Consider the following 24,141-nt stretch of genomic DNA (forward strand, 5'->3'; position numbering starts at 1 on the left):
AAAAGGAAGAGAAAGAGAGAGAGAGAATGGGAGTATTGCTTTCTTGCCCAGGCTAGAATGCAGTTTAGTATTGGGTATTGAAAACCTCTTTTATACCAATAATTATACTTGATGTAAACAGGAAGGAATAAGGGAAGAAAATAACAAACAAGCAGCCAACCAATATTTCATTTAAACCTATGAAATGCTATGCGATTACTGAGGAGTGATTTACTTCCAATTATGTAGTCACTTATGGAATAGGTGTGAGGTGGTAATGTATGTTTTATGTATTTCAAGTGGAGAGTTCTATAAATGTTTATTAAGTTTACTTGTTCCAGGTCTGAGTTCAAGTCCTGGATGTCCTTGTTAATTTTCTGTCTCGTTGATCTATAAAATCGTTAGCTCTTCTTGTTACATTGATCCTTTTGCCATAATGTAATGTCCTTCTTTGCCTCTTTTGCTCTTTGTTGCTTTAAAGTCTACTTTATCAGAGGCGAGAATTGCATCTCCTGCTTTTTATTTGTTTGTTTATTTTTACTCTCTGATTGGTTGATAAATCTTCCTCTTTCTCTTTGTTTTGAGTCTTTGTGTATCATTGCATGTGAGATGGGTCTGGATGCAGCATAGCAATGGGTTTAGGCTTTTTATCCGATTAGAATATATATAACTTTAATACTGTCATTTGATGCTAGCTGGCTGTTTTGCCCATTAGTTAGTGTAAATTATTTGTTGTGTTGATGTTCTTTTCTTTTTGATATATTTTTGGAAAGGCTGATATTGGTTGTTCCTTTATATGTATAGTGCTTCTTTCAGAAGCTCTTGTAAAGCAGGCCTGGTGGTGGTGAACTCTCTAAGTACTTGTTTGTTCGCAAAAGGTTTAATTTTTCCTTCGATTATAAAGCTTAGTTTGGCTGGATAGTAAATTCTGGGTTGAAAGTTCTTTTCTTTAAGGATGTTAAATATTGGTCCCCACTCTTTTCTGACTTGTAGGGTTTCTGCTGAGAGATCTGCTGTAAGTCTGATAGGCTTCCCTTTATGGGTAACCTGACCTTTCTCTCTGGCTGCCCTTAGTATTTTCTCCTTCATTTCAACCCTAATAAATCTGGCGATTATGTGCCTTGGGGTTGGTCTTCTTGAAGAATATCTTTGTGGTGTTCTCTGTATTACCTGGAGTTGAATATTACCCTGCCTTGCCAGGTTGGGAAAGTTTTCCTGAATGACATCCTGAAGAGTATTTTCCAACTTGGATTCATTCTCCTTATCACATTCAGGTACACCTATCAAACGTAAATTAGGTCTTTTCACATAGTCCTATATTTCCTGGAGACTTTGCTCATTCCTTTTCATCCTTTTTTCTCCAATCTTGTCTTCTCGTTTCATTTCACTGAGCTGGTCCTCGACATCTGATATCCTTTCTTCTACTTAATCAATTCGACTGTTTAAACTTGTGCCTGCTTCGCGAAGTTCTCGTGTTGTGTTTTTCAGCTCCATCAATTCACTTATATTCCTCTCTAAATTGTCCATTCTCGTTAACATTTCGTCAAACCTTTTTTCGAGGTTCTTAGTTTCTTTGCATTGGGTTAGAACAAGTTCTTTTAAGTCACAGAAGTTTCTTATCACCCACGTTTTGAAACCTGCTTCTGTTATTGGAATACACTCGTTCTCCATTAAGCCTTGTTCCGTTACTGATGAGGAATTGCGATCCCCTGTAGAGGGAGAGGCATTCTGATTTTGAGTATTCTCTGCCTTTTTACGCTGATTTCTTCCCTTCATTATATATTTATCCGTCTGTTGTCTTTGTAATTACCGACTTTCTAACTAGGTCTCTGAGCAGACATCCAACTTGTTGATTCCCAGCTCCGAAATCTGAGCAATCCACTGCGCCGGCCAGAATAGCAGTGTTAAGATGGATGGTGCTTTTCTGCCCGGGAGTCTCCGGACTCTGCACCAAAAACTGGCGCACTAAGGCACCAGCAAAACCGCCGTGCCGGCCACAAAAGTCGCCCTGGCGACACGTGGGGCTCCTCTGCTGGGAATCTCCTGGTCCGTGAGCAACAAATATTCGTCTGAAAGTGTGGCGTCCTCTCGTTCTGTGTGCTTTCACTGGGAACTACGAGCCCGAGCTGCTAGTGATCAGCCATCTTGGATCTCTCTCCTGTTTTCTTTCTATACACAGTATTGGTAAGGTTGATCTGCAGATTTCTAACATTTTTTCTTTCATCGTGTTAATCTATTTTGTCCTTTTGATTCGAGTTGGATAATTCGTTTACTGATTTTTTTTGTTACTAATTTTTGTTTGGTTGTATTTCATCTGCTACTTATTGCTTGTATTGCTGTTTTCAATGTGGGAAATCATGCTTTTCACCTCTGAAAATTTTTTCATCTCTGAAATCTTTCCTCAGATTGTTCTGATTTCATTTTTACAGATGCAACATTCACTCAAATGCTTTTAAAATATTAAGCACCTTGCATTTTATTATTTTTCTTCAACTTATGCCAGATACTGTGAGAGAGACTGTCAAGTTTTTAAATCTCTTTTTCAGATCTAGGGCATTTAAACTTTAATATTAGTGTGTTTAAAACCCCTTAGGACTGGAAAATAAAAGAAAATGCAGTACGCATTTCTTCCTTCAATCCAGCCACCTCAACACACAATTAAAATGTGGTATTGGTGCTGGACGCAGTGGCTCACGCCTGTCATCCCAGCACTTTGGGAGGCTGAGACAGGTAGATCCTGTGAGCCCAGAAGTTTGAGACCAGCCTGGGCAACATGGTGAAACCCCATCTCTACAAACAATTAGCCACACACATGGTGGCTTGTACCTGTGGCCCCAACACTTGGGAGGCTGAGGTGGGAGGACTGCCTGAGCTCAGGAGGATGAGGTTGCAGTGAGGTGTAACTGTACTCCAGCCTGGGTGACAGAGCAAGACCCTGTCTCAAAAACAAAGAAAAAAAGTATCATGAAATTTTTATTAGTATAAAGTTAGGTCTAGAGTTTTATTTCGAAAGATTACCATGTGGGAGTAATCTAGACAATTTTGACTTCCTGGCCTATTTTGCAAGATCCCCCCCCACCCCCAAAAGGTGGAGAATTGGATCAAGAAAACAAGCAGAGCTTAAATACACACTGCCATTTTTGAGAGGACCACGAATTCAGAACTTGAAAGAATTGGAGTTATTTCTTTCCTTAATTACACTTTGCAGTTTTGCCCTCGGGACCGAGAGAATAGATGTGACTTCCTCTTCCCTAGGAGTCCAGTCTAATGCTCATACATGGTAATAAGCACGGTTGGTGCAACAGAAATTGGTGGTTTGAAGGTAAAGTGAAGAGACCCATAATTGATGTTTTCCACTGAGGGGCCAGCATGGGTTTATGCAGAATGTAGGCCAGTTGAGATTTCATTTTGGGGTAACAGGTGACTGTAATCTGGGATGGGTAAAAATAATTACAAAGCAATGCTGATTCTCAGGTTGGAAACTTTGAATTTGTACTGCTGCTAATTAAGGGTTTTTTCCTAGTAGTGTTTACTGCCCCTATACAAGATTGGAAAATGAAGCTAGTATATTTACTCAAAATAGGTGATTTGATGAAAAATGGGACTGAGCGAGGTAGGGCTTTATAATCAGTCCCAATTTTCGGGATAAGACTGCTAGAGACTCATTACTTTTCACATTATAATGTGAAATTAATTATTAAAACCTTAAGTAAAAATGGAGATTTTTTGGCCAGGCGTGGTGGCTTATTTCTGTAATCCAAGCCACTTTGGGGGGCTGAGGCGGGTGGATCACTTGAGGTCAGGAGTTCAAGACAAGCCTGGTTACCAACAGGGTGAAACCCTGTCTACTAAAAATACAAAAATTAGCCCAGTGTCTTGGCTAATGCTTGTAATCCTAGCTATTTGGGAGGCCAAGGCAGGAGGATCACTTGAACCCAGGAGACGGAGTTTGCAGTGAGCCAACATCATGCCACTGCACTCCAACCTTGGAGACAGAGCAGGACTTTGTCTCAAACAAACAAACATGCATACATACATACATGGTATGTTTCAGCTCGTTGCACTTACTCTCCTTGTCAAGGCTCAAATTGTCCCTTTTTTAGCCTGCGGTGCCACTTCTGCTTGGCTCTTGGGCCTTGTAACACAGCAGTTTATGTTTAGTTTCCTTGTTGTCCAGTGTGACAAGATGTTCTTGGCTTATCTTGCCTATTTCCTGCCCAGCCACTTTTCCAAGAAGAATGTGGATATTTAAAACAAAAAGTTTCAGTGCCCCAGTTGCATCCCAAACCAGCTTAATCAGAATCCCTGGTGGGGATAGGGCCCAGATACAGATAGGGTCCCTAGGCTGGAGTGCAGTGGTGGAATCTCACCTCTGCCTCCTGGGTTCAAGTGCTTCTCCTGCCTCAGCCTCCTCAGTAGCTGGGACTACAATCGTGAGCCACCACTCTCAGCTAATTTTTGTATTTTTATTAGAAATGGGGTTTTGCCATATTGGCCAGGCTGGTCTCCAACTCCTGACCTCAAGTGATCTGCCTGCCTAGGCCTCCCAAAGTGCTGGTATTACAGGCGTGAACCACCACACTCTACCAGGATACAGTGTTTTTTAAAAAGCACACCTAACCTTGGATGGAAAACCACTTGAGGAGAGTATGCTGCCTTATTGGGCTCTGTATACGCCTTATATCTGCACAAGGCTGGAACTTTGAGTGGAGTCCTTGGCTAAAGGTCTCATTGCTACATGGTGACCTTTCTTCCCTCTCCTGCTTAAAGCTTGTTTCAGAATTTTGACCGGAATGCATCTGTGTTGAAAGCCAGGCTTGGTCTGTCATCCCAGGACTCTGTGTTGGTCCCTTTCCTTGCCTGTATGTCGAGTTGGGGCTCATCTTCGTGCCTCTGGGAAATAAGTTGATAGCTTGCTTAGAGTTTCTCAGTACTTTCCCTTGCCCTTAGAATGAATACCAAAATATGTGGCCTGCAGTGTAGACTATGCACAGCCTTCAGTGTAGACTGCTCAGGCCCCCTCTTGGTTCCTGGAGTCTGCCATGCTTCCTTCTACCACCAGGCCTTTGCACAGCTGCTGTCTGCTGGGAGTGCCTTGCCTTTCCCCATTACTGAGTTCTCCTCTACTCATCTTCCAGGCGCCAGCTTGACTGTCTTCCTCCGGGGAGCCTTAAGTGACCTTGGTACACCAGATCAGCCCCTATGTGCTGACCTTGTCTCATTGGTAATATTTCTCTACCTTTAGGACACATAGCAAGGCCCAGAAGTTGCAGTTTTGCACTTGTTCGTGTGATCATTTCATGAATGTCTCTCTCTGAGCCTGACTCTCTGGGGCTTATGTCCTGTCTCCACCACTTTTAGCTGTGGGACCTTGAACAAATCATTTCATCTCTGGTCCCCAGTTTCTTTTAACTGCAAATCAGGGAGGATATAATACTTTCACCTACCTTGTGAGGTGGGGATGAAGATTAAATAGGGTAATTTGTGTAGATCACTTAGAAAAGAGCTAATTATTAATAGTAGAGACTCTTGGCAGGTATTACTGATGATTACTGAAGTGAACCACAAGCTCCATGCAGGCAGGAGTCATTTCTGTTTGTTTAGATTTGTATGCAGGGTGCTTGGCATATGGATGGTGCTCAGGAAATATTTGTTGGATGAATGAATGAAGTGGAGATAATAGTAATACCATGTTTATAGAATTCCATGAGGATATAAAATAATGCAAGTATATAAGTTCTAGGTAGCATGTCCAGCTCATAGAAAGTGGTCAATAAATATTCAATGCCTGAATGAGGAAAATGGGGACAATAGTAATACCAGCTTGTGAGGCTGTCGTGGGGATCTAAGGTAACCCTGTAGTACCTTGTAGAGTGCCTAGCGCATAGTAGGTGCTCAGAAAATGTTTGTTGAATGAATGAGTGAAGTGGGGATGATGTTAACACCAGCTCCTAGGGTTGCCGCAGGGATAGAAGATAAAGCAGGTCGATAGCTTGTTGTAGTTGTGCCTGGTAGACACTGTGTTGAGTGAAATGAGAGGAGCTGCTATGAGTTTCTTTCTCCTGAGGCTTAGGAGAGAATCCTTTTCGGGTGTAGAATGGTGTGGAGCGGATACTGGTCCTCTTGAAGGATGAATGGGCAGCTGACTACTTGCCAAGCTCTGGCCTGGATGCAAAGTTGAATCTTTCCTTTTCCTCTTCCTCCCTAACCTGTTCTTTCTTTCCACTAGAATCCTTGCCCAGAGTCCAGCGCTTCCTGCCTGTCCAGGATCCCCTTCTGGTGGATCACAAGGTAAGGCTGGGTCACTGAGACCTCAGGGAGGTGGTGGGGAATGAATCAATCAATGAATGAACATGCTGAGCTCCCTGCTTGACTTCTCTCTCCTTGGCTCTTCTGCAAAGTTGTCTTGAATCTGCCTGTGCTGGCCATGAGGTCTCAGAGACACCAACTCTGTCCCCCAAGTCCATCACCTTGAATGTGATACACACATGAGCCGTGAGCAGCTTAAATCTTTGCAGAAGGCTTGGTCTGGGACAGCCATACACTGAACTGCTCTTGCTTTAGCTTCAGATTTGGGTTTTTATTTTTATATATTTTATTTCTTGCCTAGACATCATGTTCAACCTGACAGATTTGGGTTTTTTTAATATTCAGTATAGTTATTATTGACATTGTGCCCCTCCCATCCCCCACTCCTTAGAAAAATAATACTGCCTCACCGTAGGCAATGTGGATTAACAAAACACATTGCAGATCAGTAGTAAGGAAACACGCAGAGGCAACCATTGTCACCATTTTAGTATGTCTCCTTCTGGTCTTCTTTTCTTTTTAAGATGGAGTCTCACTCTGTCTCCCAGGCTGGAGTGCAGTGGAGCGATCTTAGCTCACTACAACCTCTGCCTCCTGAGTTCAAGTGATTCTCCTGCTTCGGTCTCCCAGGTAGCTAGGATTACAAGCATGCACCAACATTGCTGGCTAATTTTTGTATTTATAGTAGAGACAGGGTTTTGCCATGTTGACCAGGCTGGTCTTGAACTCCTGTCCTCAGGTGATCCACCCACATTGGCCTCTCAAAGTGCTGGGATTACAGGTGTGAGTCACCATTCCCAGCCACCTTATGGTTTTTTCTACATCTTTTTCTGCCCATTGTCAACATCTTATTGGGGATTATTTGAAGAATCTTTCTTTCACCCTAATATGCATCATCTTTTTGTTTTTTGAAGACAAGCTTTTGCTCTGTTCCTGAGGCTGGAGTGCAGTGGCACAATCGTCGCTCACTGCAGTCTTGATCTACCAGGTTCAGGTGTTGCTCCTGCTTCAGCCTCCCCAGTAGCTGGGACTATAGGTACGCTCCACCATGCCCAACAGATTTTTGTATTTTCTGCAGAAACGGGGTTTCACCATGTTGCCCAGACTGGTCTCTAACTCCTGAGCTCAAGTGATTCTTCTGCCTCAGCCTCCCAGAGTGCTGGGATTAAAGGAATAAGCCACCATGCCCAGTCTCATTCTTCAGAAATTTTTACAAACATCTTTTTAAAAGATTAGATGTTTAAAATAATTTTTTCAAATTACTATTAAAAATCATCACTGGGACAGTTGATGTGATTTGTAAATGACTGCAGGACACCAGATGCATGCTGATAACATTCTTGTTTTGGAAAATTGTGCTCCAGTTACATAACAGCATGTCCTTGATTTTAAGGGGTTACCTCCGGTATTTTGGAAGTTAACATATGCAGAGCCTATATCTTAAATTTTTTTTTTTTTTTGAGACAAGAGTCTTGCTCTGTTGTCCAGGCTGGAGTGCAGTGACATGATCTGCAGCCTCTGCCTCCTGCGTTTAAGCAATTCTCCTTGCCTCAGCCTCCTGAGTAGCTGGGATTATAGGCATGCACCATCATGCCTGGCTAATTTTTGTATTTTTAGTAGAGATGGGTTTTCACCATGTTGGCTAGGCTGGTCTCAAACTCCTGACCTCAGGTGTTCCACCCACCTCAACCTCCCAAGGTGCTGGGATTATAGGTGTGAGCCACTGTTCTAGGCCTTTAACTGTTTGAATGGTTTAGAAAAAGATGATATGTCTGTGTGTGTGTGTGTGTGTGTGTGTGTGTGTGTGAGAGAGAGAGAGAGAGAGAGAGAGTGGATAGAGACAATGTTACTGTAAACTTGGCAACATGTTAATAGTGGTGAGTTGAGTGAATTCTTAGTATAATTTGAGTAATTTTTCTTTAACTTTGAAATTATTTTGAAACAAAATATGAAAGTGTTTTAACTTTTTATTATAAAAGTTTTCAGTTGGCCGAGTGCGGTGGCTCACACATGTCATGTTAGCACTTTGGGAGGCCGAGGTGGGTGGATTACCTGAGGTCAGCAGTTTGAGACCAGCCTGGCCCATGCGGTGAAACCCTGTCTCCACTGAAAATACAAAAATTAGCCAGGCGTGGTGGTAGCTGCCTGTAATCCCTGCTACTTGGGAAGTTGAGTCAGGAGAATGACTTGAACCCAGGAGGTGGTTACAGTGAGTCGATATTGCACCACTGTACTCCAGCCTGGGTAGAGTCACATAGAAAGACTAATATAATGAAACTCAGTAAGTTTATCACCCAGATTTCACAATTGCTAATGCTTTGTCATGTCAGCCTTTTTCCCCCCCCACCCTGTTTTTTTGGGGGGGGTCTGGCTCTGTTGCCCAGGCTGGAGTGCAATGACATGATCACAGCTCCCTGCAGCTTCCACCTCCTGGCCTTGAGCAGTCCTCCCACCTCAGCCTCCTGAGTAGCTGGGACTACAGGTGTGAGCCATTATAACTGGATAATATTTTTTATTTTTACTTTTCGTAGAGATAGTCACCCAGGGTTGCCCAGGCTGGTCTTGAACTCCTGAACTCACAAAGTCCTCCCACCTTGGTCTCCTGAAGTGCTAGGATTATAGGCATGAGTTACTGGTCCTGGCCCATATTAGCCTTTTTTAATGTAAAATTATTTTTAAAAGTTTGTGGGGCATGGTGGCTCATGCCTATAATCCCAACACTTTGTGAGGCCAAGGTGGGAGGATTGCTTGAGCCTAGGAACTCAAGGTCAGCTTGGGCAACATAGGGAGCAGCTTGGGCAACATAGGGAGACACTGTCTCTACAAACAAAAATAATTAGCCAGTTATAACGGCTCACACCTGAAGTCTCAGCTACTTGGGAGGCTGAGGTGGGAGAATCACTCTAGGCCAGGAGCTGGAGGCTGCAGGGAGCTGTGTTCGTTCCACTGCACTCCATCCTGGGTGACACAGCAAGACCCTGTCACAAAGTAAATAAATAACCAAATGGATGGATGGATGGATGCATGGATGGATAGATAGATAAATAGGCAGGCCGAGCATGGTGGCTCATGTAATCCCAGCATTTTGGGAGGCCAAGGGTAGGGGGCAGATTGCCTGAGCTCAAGAGTTTGAGACCAGCCTGAGCAACATGGTGAAACTCCATCTCTATTAAAATACCAAAATTTAGCCAGGTATGGTGGCATGTGCCTGTAGTCCCAGACATGGGAGGCTGAGGCAGGAGAATCACTTGAACCTGGGAGGCAGAGGTTGCAGTGAGCCAAGAGAACACTACTGAACTTTAACCTGGGTGACACAGTGACACTCTGTCTCAAAAATAATATATATATATATATATAATATATTTATATATATATAGAATGAATGATAAAAAATAATGAATTAGAGCCATCTTGATATTTTCCTCCTAAATCATCTTTTTTTCCCCTAAATCTTTTGTATGCACCCCCCCTAAACAAAGCCATTTTTCCTTTATGACCCAATAGAATGAGCTGTAATAGACTTGTAATATGTGCAAATGTCTATCCACATTCAGACATACCCAGCTGTGTGGCTGCTTTCGTTTGCAGCAGGCATTTGTGCTGGGTAGGGGTGCAGCATTGGCATGAGTGTGGAGTGAGTGAGCCCCGTTCTCCTCCTCCTCTCATTGACTCACCCTCTTGTGTCTGGTCCTCAGGTTGATATCCAGGGCTACCACCAGTCCCTGGAGAGCAGTGGCCTCTGCTCCTTAAACAAAGAGGACACGTAGGAACAAGTCATGCCTGTTTTGGTAAAGAACTGGAATAAGAAATGCACCAAGTCTGGGAAGTAAGTGTGAGTTTCCTTATCCTCTAGGATACCCCGGTTCCCTCCTTCCCACCCTGTGGCCTGAATCCATGCTGTGTCCCTGGCAATGCTGCTTGTTACTAGCCTTGTAGTTCTCACTTCTCTTCTGGGCCTCAGTTTGTTTTTCTGCCAAATGGGGTAAAATCTTTCAAGTCATTAAGGCAACTGAGTAGAAAAGAAGAGCGAATCTGGGCATGGTGTCTCACGCCTGTAATCTCAGCACTTTGGGAGGCCAAGGCGAGTGAATCACAAGACCAAACCAGGAAGAAGTTAAATCCCTGAATAGACCAATAACAAGGTCTGAAATTGAGGCAACACTTTATGGCCTACCAAACTAAAATCCAGGACCAGACAGGTTCACAGCCGAATTCTACCATAGGTAAAAAGAGGAGCTGGCACCATTCCTTCTGAAACTATTCCAAACAGTACAAAAGGAGGGAATCCTACCTAACTCATTTTATGAGACTAACATCATCCTGGTACCAAAACCTGGCAGAGACATAACTAAAGAAAATTTCAGGGCGATATCCATGATGAACATCGATGGGAAAATCCTCAATAAAATACTAACAAACCAACTCCAACAGCAAATCAGGAGGCTTATCCATCATCATCAAGTCAGCTTGATCCCTGAAATGCAAGGCTGGTTCAACATACACAAATCTATAAACATAATCCATCACATAAACAGAACCAAGATAAAAACCACATGATTATCTCAATAGATGCAGAGAATGCCTTCAACAAAATTCAACAGCCCTTTACGCTGAAAACTCTCAATAAACTAGGTATTGATGGAACATATCTCAAAATAAGAGCTATTTATGACAAACCCACAGACAATAACATACTACTGTATGGGCAAAAACTGGAAGCAGTATCTTTGAAAACCAGCAGAAGACAAGGATGCCCTTTCTCCCTACTACTTTGAATGCTCAATATAGTATTGAAAGTTCTGGTCAGGGCAATCGGGCAAGAAAAAGAAATAAAGCATATTCAACTAGGATAACAGGAAATCAAATCGTCTCTATTTGCACATGACATGACTGTGTATTTAGAAGAACCCATCTTCTCAGCCCAAAATCTCCTTAAGCTGATAAGCAAATTCAGCAAAGTCTAAGAATACACCATCAATTTGCAAAACTGACAAGCATTCCCATACACCAATAACAAGACAGCCAAATCATAACTCCCATTCACAATAGTTACAAACAGAGTAAAATATCTGGGAATACATCTAACAAGGGATGAAAGGACCTCTTGAAGGAGATCTACAAACCATTGCTCAAGGAAATGAGAGAGGACACAAACATGGAAAAACATTCCATGCTCATTGTTAGGAAGAATCAATTTTGTAAAAATGTCCATACTGCCCAAAATAATTTATACATTCAATGCTACCCATCAAGCTACCATTGACTTTCTTCACAAAATTGGAAAAAACTACCTTAAACTTCATATGGAACCAAAAGAGAGCCCGCATGGCCAAGACAATCCTAAGCAAAAAAACCAACAACAACAACAACAAAAATCAAGAGCCATCATACTACCTGACTTCAAACTATACTACAAGGCTACAGTAATCAAACAGCATGGTACTGATACCGAAACAGAGATATAGACCAAAGAAATAGAAGAGAGGTCTCAGAAGTAACGCCACACATCTACAACCATCTGATCTTTTACAAACCTGACAAAAACCAAAAATGGGGAAAGGATTCCCCAACACCCATGGTGTTGGTAAAACTGGCTAGTCATACACAGGATGCTGAAACTGCATCCGTTCTTTACACCTTATACACAAATTAACTCCAGATGGATGAAAGATTTAAACATTAGACCAAACACCATAAAATCCCTAGAAGAAAACCTAGGCAATACCATTCAGGACATAGGCATAGGCAAGAACTTCATGACTAAAACACCCAATCAATGGCAACAAAAGCCAAAATAGACAAGTGGGATCTAATTAAACTTAAGAGCTTCTGCACAGCAAAAGAAACAATCATTAGAGTGAACCTGCAACCAACAGAATGGGGAAAAATTTTTGCAATCTACCCATCTGGCAAAGGGCTAAAATCCAGGATCTAGAAAGAAATTAAACAAATTTACAAGAAAAAAACAACCAATTCAGAAATTCGGCAAAGGATATGAGCAGACGCTTCTTAAAACAATGCATTTATGCAACCAAGAAACATGAAAAAAAGCTCATCATCACTGGTCATTAAAGAAATGGAAATTAAAATCATATTCAGATACCATCTCATGCCAGTAAGAATGGCCATCATTAGAAAATCAGGAGACAGCAGATGATAGGATGTTGAGAAACAGGAACGCATTTACACTGTTGGCAGGAGCATAAATTAGTTCAGCCACTGTGGAAGACAGTGTGGCAATTCCTCAGGGATACAGGACTAGAAATACCATTTGATCCAGCTATCGCATTACTGGGTATATACTCAAAGGATTATAAATCATTCTATTTTAAAGACACATGCACACATATGTTTATTGCAGCACTGTTTACAATAGCAAAGACTTGGAACCAACCCAAATGCCCATCAATGATAGACTGAATAAAGAAAATGTGGCACATAATACACTGGAATACTATGCAGCCATAAAAAAGGATGGGTTAATGTCCTTTGCAGGAACATGGATGAAAATGGAAACCATCATTCTCAGAAAACTGAAAAAAGAACAGAAAACCAAACGCTGCAGGTTCTCATTCATAAGTGGATGCTGAACAATAAGAACACAGGGACACAGGGAGGGGAAATTCACACACCACAGCCTGTCGGGAATAAGGGAGGGATAGCAGGAGGTGGAGGGATTGGGGAGGGATAAAATTAGGAGAAATACCTACTGTAGATGACAGGGGGATGGATGCAGCAAACCACTATAGCACGTGTATACCTATGTAACAAACCTGCACATTCTGCCCATGTACCCCAGAACTTAGTATAATTTTAAAAAATAAATTAGATGCAGTTTTGTTGTGCTTCCCAGGTGGTTCTCATACTCCCAAGAAGCTGGGACTATAGGTATATATCACCACACCCAGCTATTTTTTCCTACAATTTTAAATATTTAGGTCTCACTACATAACCAATAATATAAGTAGAGGAACAATCTCTCCTACCACGTACATAGTACCTAAATAATAAGTGTCCAAGAAAAGCAGCTATATGTTATTTGTTGTACAGTTTTTCAACTAAAAGGTGCCAGGGAGATTCCATGATTACCACACGTAATTTGATCCACTGGCAAAAATATAGATGTCACACTAGTATAATTTAAAAGTCAAAGCATAAATATTTAATTAAACCTTAACTAAATTTCATATTTTCTCTATTGGGGAAAGCATTTCCTAATGTGCTTTTTCTGTTGCTATGTATCTTCCAGTTCATTTTTGTTCAGCCCTCACGCTGTTACAATTCTTATCAATCTTTTATTAATTACCAACATTAAATAAAATTTTTTAATCAACTAGCCATATGTCTGTGGTTTTCTCTGACCAACTGTCCATAGCCATCATAAAACAGTAATAGGTAAACCACTGCCAAATTTTAAAAGTTAATACTATGCAAAAGTTGACTGTGAGAAAATTTTACAAGAGACCACTTTACTTGGGTAGTAACAGTCAAGTCTTCATCATCTTGTTTCAGGTATGAATCCACACACAGTTCGTGGAAAATGCTTTAGAGCAAAAATATACAATATAAATGAGCAAATTTATCATTATTATTATTTTACAAACTTTTTAACTGCCCATTCATATTCAGCTTTCCCCCTCCAAAAAACTAGAACACAATCTAGAAAAAGGTCATCCATCTGTATATTAAATAACCTGTTCTAAAAATAGATTTTGGTTACCTATTTCTGCCTCCAGCTGTCTAAATGTATAAAATATTCACTGAAAACTAACTTTGAGCTCCATAACAAAAAGTGACAGCTAATATATTGGCAGAGCTTGACAATAATTTACCCTCACAAATTATCTGTCCTGAAGCAGAACATGAAATTCAATTAATGGATGACATAACTTTTGTCACCTAAACTGGAAGGAAACTTATGACCTAAAACAAGGTAGAAAGATCCACTGTGTCTTGTCCATTATCTATTTCTGATTAAAAGACTAATCTGTGTCACTTCGAAATGGCAGTCTTGATTCCTCAGCATGAAAACCACTTAAGGTCCCAATGCTTTCCTTTGTCCTAAAGAGTACAGAGAATCCCCTACTATATTTGAAATGTATGGGAGCTAAATGTACAGAAGTCTAAAAATGAAGGTTTATTTTCTTATCCAGGATTCTCTTCCGAGAAAGATTTAAAAAAACATTAACAATTATAAAAATCCAATTATTTTCACTCTATAGATCCTGTCTTATTCAGGATCTCATAAACTAGTAAGCCCTTAAAACCTTCATAGGCACTTAAATATCCAATGACAGAGACTGCTGGAAAAACACAGTCCTGGCACTTGTACCTCTGTTTCCCTAAGTACTATTTAAATACCTTTCTTCCTATGGGTTTCCACTTCCAGATTCCACTTATGCAGGGCTCCATGGCAGTTTCCAATCTTGAAATCTTCAGTCTTTGAAAGCACAGATTCCTGTAAAGATGGCCTCAAATGGCCAGGAGTAGGAGCGCTGTATATCCCTGCTCCTGAATAACAGCCTAACTGGAGTCTCTACTAACTACCAGCACAGACACACCTCCAACTACCCAGCTGAACTTTATGACTGATTTGACAGTCAATGATGCCCCTGACCTAGTCTATGTGGATATGGGAAGGACATCAGTGAATTGGGAAAAGAGGAAGAGATGAGGAGACACCTGCCCTGGGCCACTGATCTTTGTAGTTCAGCAATCTCGAGCCCATCAGTACTCGAGGGGCTCTAAGCCTCCTCTGTAAGTCAGGATGGAATTAGATGATACCACATTTCTCTAGGCTGTAGAGACTCCTCCCAGTGTCTCCAAATGTTTTAGCATCTTATAGCAAAAATCTTCAAGTTAGTCAGTTCTTGATTTAAAAAGAGCACAGCAATCTGTTTAGAGCTTCCTTGAGGCCTCTATTTTAATGTGCCTTTGTAGATAATTCCCAATATCTTGTGCTCCTCATCTTTATAACATCAGATTTTTCATGAACCCCAATATTCTAATCTCTTACTGAATAATCCGTATCCAGGGTCGTTTCTCTTCAAACCTGGCCTTGCCCTGCTCATTCCATTCTTAGCCATTTCCATTGGGTTCACCAGCTAATTCCATTCTTCTTATTCTATCCACTGAGTGCACCAGATTCACTCCCCCTTTTAACACATGCCAGGCCAGGTGTGGTGGCTCATACCTGTAATCTGAGCACTTTGGGAGGCCAAGGCAGACAGATCACCTGAGGTCAGGAGTTTGAGACCAGCCTGACCAACATGGAGAAACACCATCTCTGCTAAAAATACAAAATCATCCATGCATGGTGGTGCATGCTTGTAATCCCAGATAGGAGGCTGAGGCAGAAGAATCGCTTGAACCCAGGAGGCAAAGGTTGTGGTGAGCTGAGATTGTGCTCTTGCAGTCTAGTCTGGCAACAGGAGTGAAACTGTCTCAAACAACAACAACAACAAAACATGCCAATAGACTAAAAAAAAGAAAGAAGACTATTGGGCTTTAAAACGAGTTGAAATCTCATTTCTACCGTGTCTTACGTCCAAAAAACAAAAAGAGCCTAATCTCTTTGAGTCTCAAGTTCGCTGTCTAGAAAATCCCTTGATCAGAACATTCAACACAGATTGAAGTACTAGAAGATATTTTAGTCCTAAGACTCCCTGAATTTTGATTAATTCTGTGGGCTTTTTGTTCTGTCTATAGGAAAATTGGGAATACACAGCCAGTAGAATTTGAAAACATAACGAAACACCAAGGAAGAAAAGTCATGGAAAAAGAAAAGTAAAAAAGCATTCTGGAAGTAGGCAGAAATACTAGCCTAAAGGGAAAACAAAACTGGCAAGGTAAATAATTTATCTCCAAGTCTTGCCAAATCTTGGTTTTATAAAACTTCGAGTCCTATGGCCAAACCTTTATTCTACCCTAAAGGCTTTTATTGTTAATTTAAAAAATGCTGGTTTTGTCAAATTTATTGGGACAAACTCAAGGACTAACCTCATTTCTAACAGTAACCTAAAATGAGAGTTTAACTTACTTAAACTCATGAATTTATACATTAATTAAAATAATTTATCTGATTAATCTTATTCAGACCTATACCTTGATCAAAGTGCTACACAGTAATCTCTATCATTCTGTGCTTAGGAACAAGAGAAAGGACTTGAAAGCCAGATAGGCTGATGGTCAAACTGTGGGTCAGCTACTTTGTGAACTATGGGATCATGATCCAATTAATCAGCCTCTCTAAACCACAGTTGTCTATTTAATAAACAATAGGTTATAAGAAAACAGATGTTGTGATGGCTTTATGAGATAAATGCATAGCACATAATAGGTTGGTTAGCCCAGAATGCAACACTCAATAGATACTAGCTTCTTCCATCTATGTTTTCTTAGTTAACATAAATCTGTAAAATCCTACCTGACTGCAGATTCATCAGAATTCCCAGAATCCATTAAAGGAAAACGTAAAATGCATTTTAAATCAATAATGTATAGAATATTAATACCATAAGAAAGTAGAGTGATTCATGCCTGTAATTTCAACTATTTGGGAGACTGAGGAAGGAGGATCACTTCAGAAACCCAGAAGTTTGAGACCAGTTTAGGAAACATAGCAAGATGCTATCTTCATTAAAAAAAAAAGTATGCACAGTTGTGTACATGATTTAGATCCTTTTTCTTTAAAGTATAAGACAGATGGTTACAAAGCATTCATCTGGGAGCATACCTTGGACCTTATTAGAATTAATATAAGTTATACCTATTGGTATACAATTAATGCAGTAAGAACTCTTAATTCCCTTAGTTTGTATTTATTAAGCATGAGTGACCAGCGTCAAACACCATGATTTCTGGACCAAAATATGAGAGGCGCAGTTAAATTAAGAGTAAATAGTAGTACCACTTATCCACTATATGTGTGGAAAAGACATATTTGCCATGTTTTTCTCTGCTCTCACACCACAGCAAGTCATCAACAAACAAGGATTCTGTGACCAAACATGTGGAGAGGTTTTCCCAGCAACAGGCAAGCAGTCACTTCTGCAGATGACATAAACTGGGTATCATCTAATTCAGTTCTTACACTCTGTCTACAGATAGCATCAGATTCCACAGGTAAAGGTCTCAGTCCTGTGAGACTGCCTCGCTACATCAGTCCTAAGTCTGAAACTCCAGAACTTCTGACCAATCAGCTTCAAATTGGGGTTCCCAGGACTCCCTCTTTGGGTTAAATTGAATTGCTGGAATGGCTCAACGTACTCAGGAAACACACTTAGCAGCATACTGTGAATGGCACTACAAAAGGTACAGATGAAGAGATGCATAGCGCAAAGTATGGGGCTAGTGGCACAGAGATTCCATGCCCTCTCAGGACACACCACCCTCCAGGAACCTCCATGTATTCAGTGGTCTGGAAGCTCTCCAAGCCCAGTCCCTTTGGGTCTTTATGAAACTCCAATAAATAGGCATGACTAGTCAATCACTCACTGTTGGTGACTGACAACCTTCAGCGTTTCTCTCCTCCCCAGAGATCTCAACCCTCTAATCAGGCATGTCTTCAGGATGGTATCAGTTCCCATCCTGAATCTACCTAGGAGCTTTCAGCCATCGATCATTAGCATACTAAAAGACATCACTTTGGAAATTCTAAGGATTTTAAGAATTGTACATCAAAAAATGAATCAGTCCAAACACAGATTTTAAATCTGCAGTTTTGAATTATGTGGTTACAACTACTAACAGTTAACTGTATTCCAAACATATTACATTGAAAACTCCAGAAATAAACAATTCATAAGTGTTAGTGTGCCAGTCTTAGAAGCACAATAAAATCTTGAGCTACTGCCCTCTGTCCATCCCAGGATGTGAATCATTCTTTTGTCCAGTGCCTTCACACTGCATGTGCTGTCCGGCCCTAGCCATCAACATGGTCTCCTCCTGCATCCAGCCATCAACATCATTAAGGCCTGAATGTCCAGGAACACTCAAAGCTGATAATCTTTTTTTCTGACTTAGAGTCGGGTGAATAGTGACCTAACACTACATGACAATGCCTACATCATTCACCTCACCTCATCTCTTCACACAGGCACTGCATCACTTCACATCATCACAGGAAAAAGGGGGAGAACCATACCGTATATTTTAAGAGACCACATTCAAATAACTTTTATTACTGCATATTACTATAATTTTCCATTTTGTTATTAGTTGTTGATTTCTTACTTGCCTAATTTATCAATTCAAGTGTATCATAGATATGTAAGTATAGGGAAAAACAAGTGAGTGGTTCAGTACTATTTGTGGTTTCAGGCATTCGCTGGGGGCCTCTAAATGTATCTCCCATTGTTAAGGGGGAACTATTGCACTTACTTTGTTGTAACACAACACATGCTAGCTCTTTAGTTAGAACTGTTCAGTTTAGGATAAAACACCCTATCACCAAAAGTCAGCAAAATGTAAGAATCAGACCAGAAACAGGGATTCTTGCAAAAACTTTCCAGCTGCCAGTGGAGAAGAGCTCAAGAGATTAATGTGTTACTCTGGCCAATACTCTGGGGAAGGTGCTGGGTGTTTTACTTAGTTGTAGCTATGTGCTCTGCCTTACGTATAAGAAGACCCAAATTCACTTGCCATTTTACCTACCGAAGAAAGAACCACTGAAATGATTAGTGTGTTAAGAGCTTCTTCACTCTGAACCACATCACAGAACAAGACTCTGTCTCATCAACAACAAAGAAACAAACCTAATCGGTCCCATGTAAAAATAAGTCTAGGTCCACACCTGATCTGAAGAGTTCACAATGCCATAAAACAGGACAAATATATTTAAAAACTATATTCCTGCTTTCTGTAGAAACAAAACTATTGAATTTAAGCTTTTGTAAGACAAGTCAAGAAAAAGAGCAAAAAATGCAAAAGTAAAACTTGAAAGGCCATTTCATAATCAAGGGCTCATGATCATGGGACATTCACAAACTATATATATTGTTCAAAATGTTGATTCTGAATTTTGACATGAGTAAGTTGCCGTTTCATTTGAGGATGTCCAAGACGTCAAATAAGACAATGTCATTTGCTGTTTTCATTTTTTTTTTTAAAGAACAGTAAACTTCTTTAGAGAAATTAATTGTAACTTCATATGCTAAAGACTCATGAGTCATAATTCTAAGGGCATTTGTAAAATATGGTGGTGCATGCTCACATGCTGAACTTCTCAGCCTTAAGCTCTCATATAGTAAATAGTCACATATACAAAGTGATTAAGTAAAAGCCCCTTTTAATCTGACATTATTAATCTTTTTCTTTTTTTGTTTGAGACAGAGTCTTGATATGCTGCCAGACTAGAGTTCAGTGGCACAATTTTGGCTCACTGCAACCTCTGCCTCTCGGGTTCAAGCGATTTCTGTGTCTCAGCCACCCAAACAGCTGGGACTACAGGCACACGCCACCACACCCAGCTTTTTTTTTTTTATATTTTAACAGAGATGGGGTTTCATCATGTTTGCCAGGATTCTCTCCATCTCCTGACCTCATGTTCTGCCTGCCTCAGCGACCCAAACTGCTGGGATTACAGGTGTGAGCCCCCACACCCAACCTATTTTTCTTTTTTTTCTTTCATTTATCAGCAACAGGGGAGTCTAACTAAATGTGGTAGAGTGGTATAAGGGAACACAATCAAAAGTGTAAAATGAATTAAACTAGAGCTAATCATATCACTGTGGATACATGTGGAAAATATAATACAAAGTACCGCAAAGAAAGTGGCAGAAAGATAAGTGTAGAACCACTCACATTCCATTTTTAGGACACAGATAAAAATTCTGCATATGATTTCTGAGCATCACAATATACTCAAGGATTTCAAAAGGATATGGAAATGGAAAACAGCCAGTGATGTTGGCAGCCTCAATGATGTTCATGATGTTGGTCGCCGCTACTTTTATGCCAAAAAGTCTCAAAACCACCATTTTAAGACTGTCTTCCAGTTATGAATGATTACTTTCCTAGATTTTAATAATCAAAGATGCCACAAACACATGCATTCACACACACCTGCACAGACAATCTGCTCATTAAAACATCTCTTTTGTTTCAGATCATCGATGTAATAACATTAACAGGAAGTCTCTAATGTTAATACAGAAACTAACATCTAAGTAAAGCATTCCTTTAGTTAAGTGTCAGAACTCCAACCAGCACATAAGACACTGGAAATATCTCAGAGCCTCAAAATTCACTGCTTTCAACCCCTGACAAGTATAAAAATTCCATATTGGAAATGTTATGCTATTAAAAATATTAAAATAGAAACATCTGAGTTAAAAACTATTTTTAAAATCTTGTTTTCATATAAATTTATTTTTATTGAAATAGGGATACCAATGATAACATTTATGTCAATGCCTTCCATTCAATTTAGAATAAAAAGAATTAGGAGTGAGAAAAATGTGAGTCCTTCCAATCATTTAGTATATATATTTCCAGCATTCCATTTGTATTGAAAATGTACGTGCTCTCGATGTCTGTACATTCTTTCTTTGTACTGCTTGTCTCACAACAGGATCTTCCATGTCAGTGGTAAGGCTCAATGGGTTTTAAAAGAAAATAACTAACAAATTATATATATTTTATACAATACCAAGTAATTAAAAATACATATATATAATACCTTCAAGGAAGGATGTTATTCAGGAGGCCCTACAAAGCCAAGGGGACATGTCGTCAATTATATGTAGATATGACAGGGGCAACCAAACATTCATGCAGTGTTTGTATCAAGCTGAGTCCTCATGCCTGGCTCTGAACACAATTACTTAAGGTGTTGAGGGTTCTTTTGGCATCTTTTCATTGCCTAGGATAGCAACTTGATGGAAACATACTGAGTAAAATAGGAATATAGGATCCCTAAATCACAAAATTTATATTTCAAAAGTGAGGTTGTTTCGCATGCCTATAACTAAGATAGAAAATTTGGATATTAATTTGAACATGTTGGGCTGATAAGGATAAAAGGGACCATTAAACATTGGAGCAAATCATAACCTTAGAGAATCAATGTCAAGGCTGATGATGAATGCTACAGAGTAAAAACTCAAAATATCGGAGGCATTGATGCCAAAACACTACAAATATTTATCATGTGCTTTCCCTTGTCCTGTCACTTAGGAAATACAGTGGAGATGCCAGTTCAGGTGAATGTGTGATTCACCTCTCATCAAAGAAAGTGTTCTAGATTGATCAGCTATGATACACACTTATGAAATAACAGTTTCTCAAAATTCTTATTTTCCCATGCCCATGTGGCTACTGAAGCACCTACATTTCTCATATCCTCTTGCTTGATGTTTTCATAAGAGTTCCTTGAGCTGGGCTTGGTGGCTTACGCCTGTAATCCCAGCACTTTGGGACGCTCAGGTGGGCGGATCACTTTAGGTCAGGAGTTTGTGACCAGCCTGACCAATATGGTGAAACCCCATCTTTAAATTTAAAAAAAAAAAAAAAGTTCCTTGATCCTCTCATGCAAGACTTAAAGCACATCAAATAAACCATATAGAATAAGCTTTCAATATCAAAATATCGAAAGAGAAAACCGAATTGCCACAGTCTTGATAGAAAATAAACTTTGATATTTCAAGATCAGTGCAGTAATCTTAGAAAATGAAAATTTTGGCATTCACAGAATAAACATTATAACACAACTACTTCTAAAATTAGCTAAGTTTAGTATTTCATCTTACTCTGTAAACGACTTGTATAAAACAGCTATCATATCAAAGAACTGGCTGACACACCGCCCCCCCCCCAAAATTAGCCAAAATGCTGCAACTTAATCACATCTTATTCGCTCATGTCAAAGAAACTTCTTGATCTGAGGCCTGACAGTTATGAAGAGAGATTAGCTGCTGTGCTTTACCCCAATTCTAGCACTGCTCCTGCCTCCAGTACTCTCCACAGCAATAACCGCTTTTGCTAGACATGGCATATGCCCAAGGAACTGCAAGTGAGGTGTCTCAGATTCCCTTTGTTTTAACTCCAAAGTCCCCCAAGAAACCATTTTCCCCTCTTTGCCCTTTCACAATCCCTCTTCCTTTGCAAAAGTAATCTTTAGATCTGTCATCCTGATGCTTCTCTTCCTAACTGCTTTTTATGGGTAATTTCAACCACTTTTTTCATCTGTATTCAGCCGTATTATACACCAATAATTTATTTTTTCATCTCATTCTGTTTCCTCTGTGGCAAGAATCCTACTTGAGAAATAAAAGGAGATTAATGCCTTCCCTTGATTCTTTATTTTTTTAAATTGCTGTCCACTGGTTATTTTTCCAGATTTCTCTAAAGGAAGGCTAGTTCCTTGTTATTCAGAACTGTGTCCAAGGAACAGCACCAAAACCACCTGAGTACTCCTGAGAAATGCAGAGTCCCACACGTGCTGGATGAGAATGTCCATTTTTCAGAAGCTCCTCAACTAATTCATGAACATTTGGATGTCCTGTTCTACACTAATCTGCTTCCACATTTATTTACCTTAATCATCCATCTGGAACTTAGCCTCAATTTCTTCCCTATTAAGTCCCTGAATTTAATTCTGCATTATAAGCTATTATGTTTCTAATAAACTTTTAATCAGGGTACACCTTCTCTAACTTCCTCTCCATAAATCACAAGACGCTATTCAATTATGTTACTTTGGCCTATATGATACTATCAGATGAAATTATAATAACAACATTTTCTATAAAACTAAGTTATGGCCATACATGGATTACCATTTATGGTGATATTCATCTATGGTAGATAAAACACAGGTCTGTGTGGTGAGGTACCTCAGTACTTAATGCCTCTCTAATAGCGAGAATGAGAGCAAGAGCAGGAAGATGTTTCTCTAATTCTCTGAAACATTTTGGTGCTGGAAGCTGACCTTACCTTCTTTCCTATTTCTACCCTGCTCTTCCTTCTTCTACAAATCAATGTGACTTTACTACCCTGCTTTACATACACCCACATACTGTTTCTTCACTTATTCCACGTACACTCTGCCCTCCTCATTCTTCCTCTCTTTTATTCATTTCCTATTCCCTCTTTCCTGACTTGCCTCAGATCTTAGAGTATCTTTAAATGAGAACTAGTAATTCAGCTCCTTTAGTGGTACTCTTAATAGACTCAACTGCTGACCCCTAATAGATACACAACTTCTCACCATTTTACTTCTCCTTTCCTTATTATACATTTAATAGAACATTTTCTTTAGCTATTTGAATATATTAGTGATAATTTTTTTTTAAAAATCCATCAAATGCTTTTTTTAAAAAAATAGTCTTCTTACCTTCTCCTTTTACATTGACTATACTGTGTTTTTTTTTTGTTTTTTGTTTTTTTTTTTTTTAATTGGAAGGTCTAGGTAACACTCTGATACTTTCTAGGGAACACAATGTTGAGGTAATATCAAGCATGAGTTTCCATTTAAAAAATTATAATTAGTTGCATAAAGATTTTCTTATCAATTTTTTTTTTTTTTTTTTGAAACAGGGCCTCACTCTGTCACCCAGGGCCGGAATGTAGTGGCATGATTATAGCTCACTGCAGTCTTAAACTCGCGACCTCCAGCAATCTTCCCACCTCAACTTACTGAGTAACTGAAACTACAGGTGCGTACCATCATGATAGGCTACTTTTTTATTGTTATTTTTGTAGAGACAAAGTCTCACTCTATTGCCCAGGCTGGTCTCAACCTCCTGGTGTTTTTTGTTTTGTTTTCTTTTCTTTTGTTTTTTTGAGACAGAGTCTCGCTTTGTCACTAGGTGCCAGGTTGGAATACAGTGGCATGATCTCAGCTTACTGCGA

At 39.9% G+C, this 24,141-nt stretch overlaps 1 long non-coding RNA gene across 2 annotated transcripts in view; it reads left to right on the plus strand.

Annotated features, from left to right (window-relative positions):
• LOC105721515 (uncharacterized) overlaps positions 1-24,141 on the plus strand; it is a 54,433-nt gene that overhangs the window by 23,359 nt on the left and 6,933 nt on the right. The window contains exons 2-5 of one of the 2 annotated variants that reach the window (XR_010337558.1): positions 6,209-6,270; positions 9,984-10,114; positions 15,997-16,136; positions 23,827-23,945. This is a non-coding gene — a long non-coding RNA (uncharacterized LOC105721515). The remainder of the gene's footprint in view (positions 1-6,208; positions 6,271-9,983; positions 10,115-15,996; positions 16,137-23,826; positions 23,946-24,141) is intronic. The other variant, XR_010337557.1, reaches the window with a different exon arrangement.

The sequence above is a fragment of the Aotus nancymaae genome, unplaced genomic scaffold (assembly GCF_030222135.1).
Source record: "Aotus nancymaae isolate 86718 unplaced genomic scaffold, 86718_ANA_hifiasm-v0.15.2.pri h1tg000051l, whole genome shotgun sequence".
Classification (NCBI taxonomy): domain Eukaryota; kingdom Metazoa; phylum Chordata; class Mammalia; order Primates; family Aotidae; genus Aotus; species Aotus nancymaae.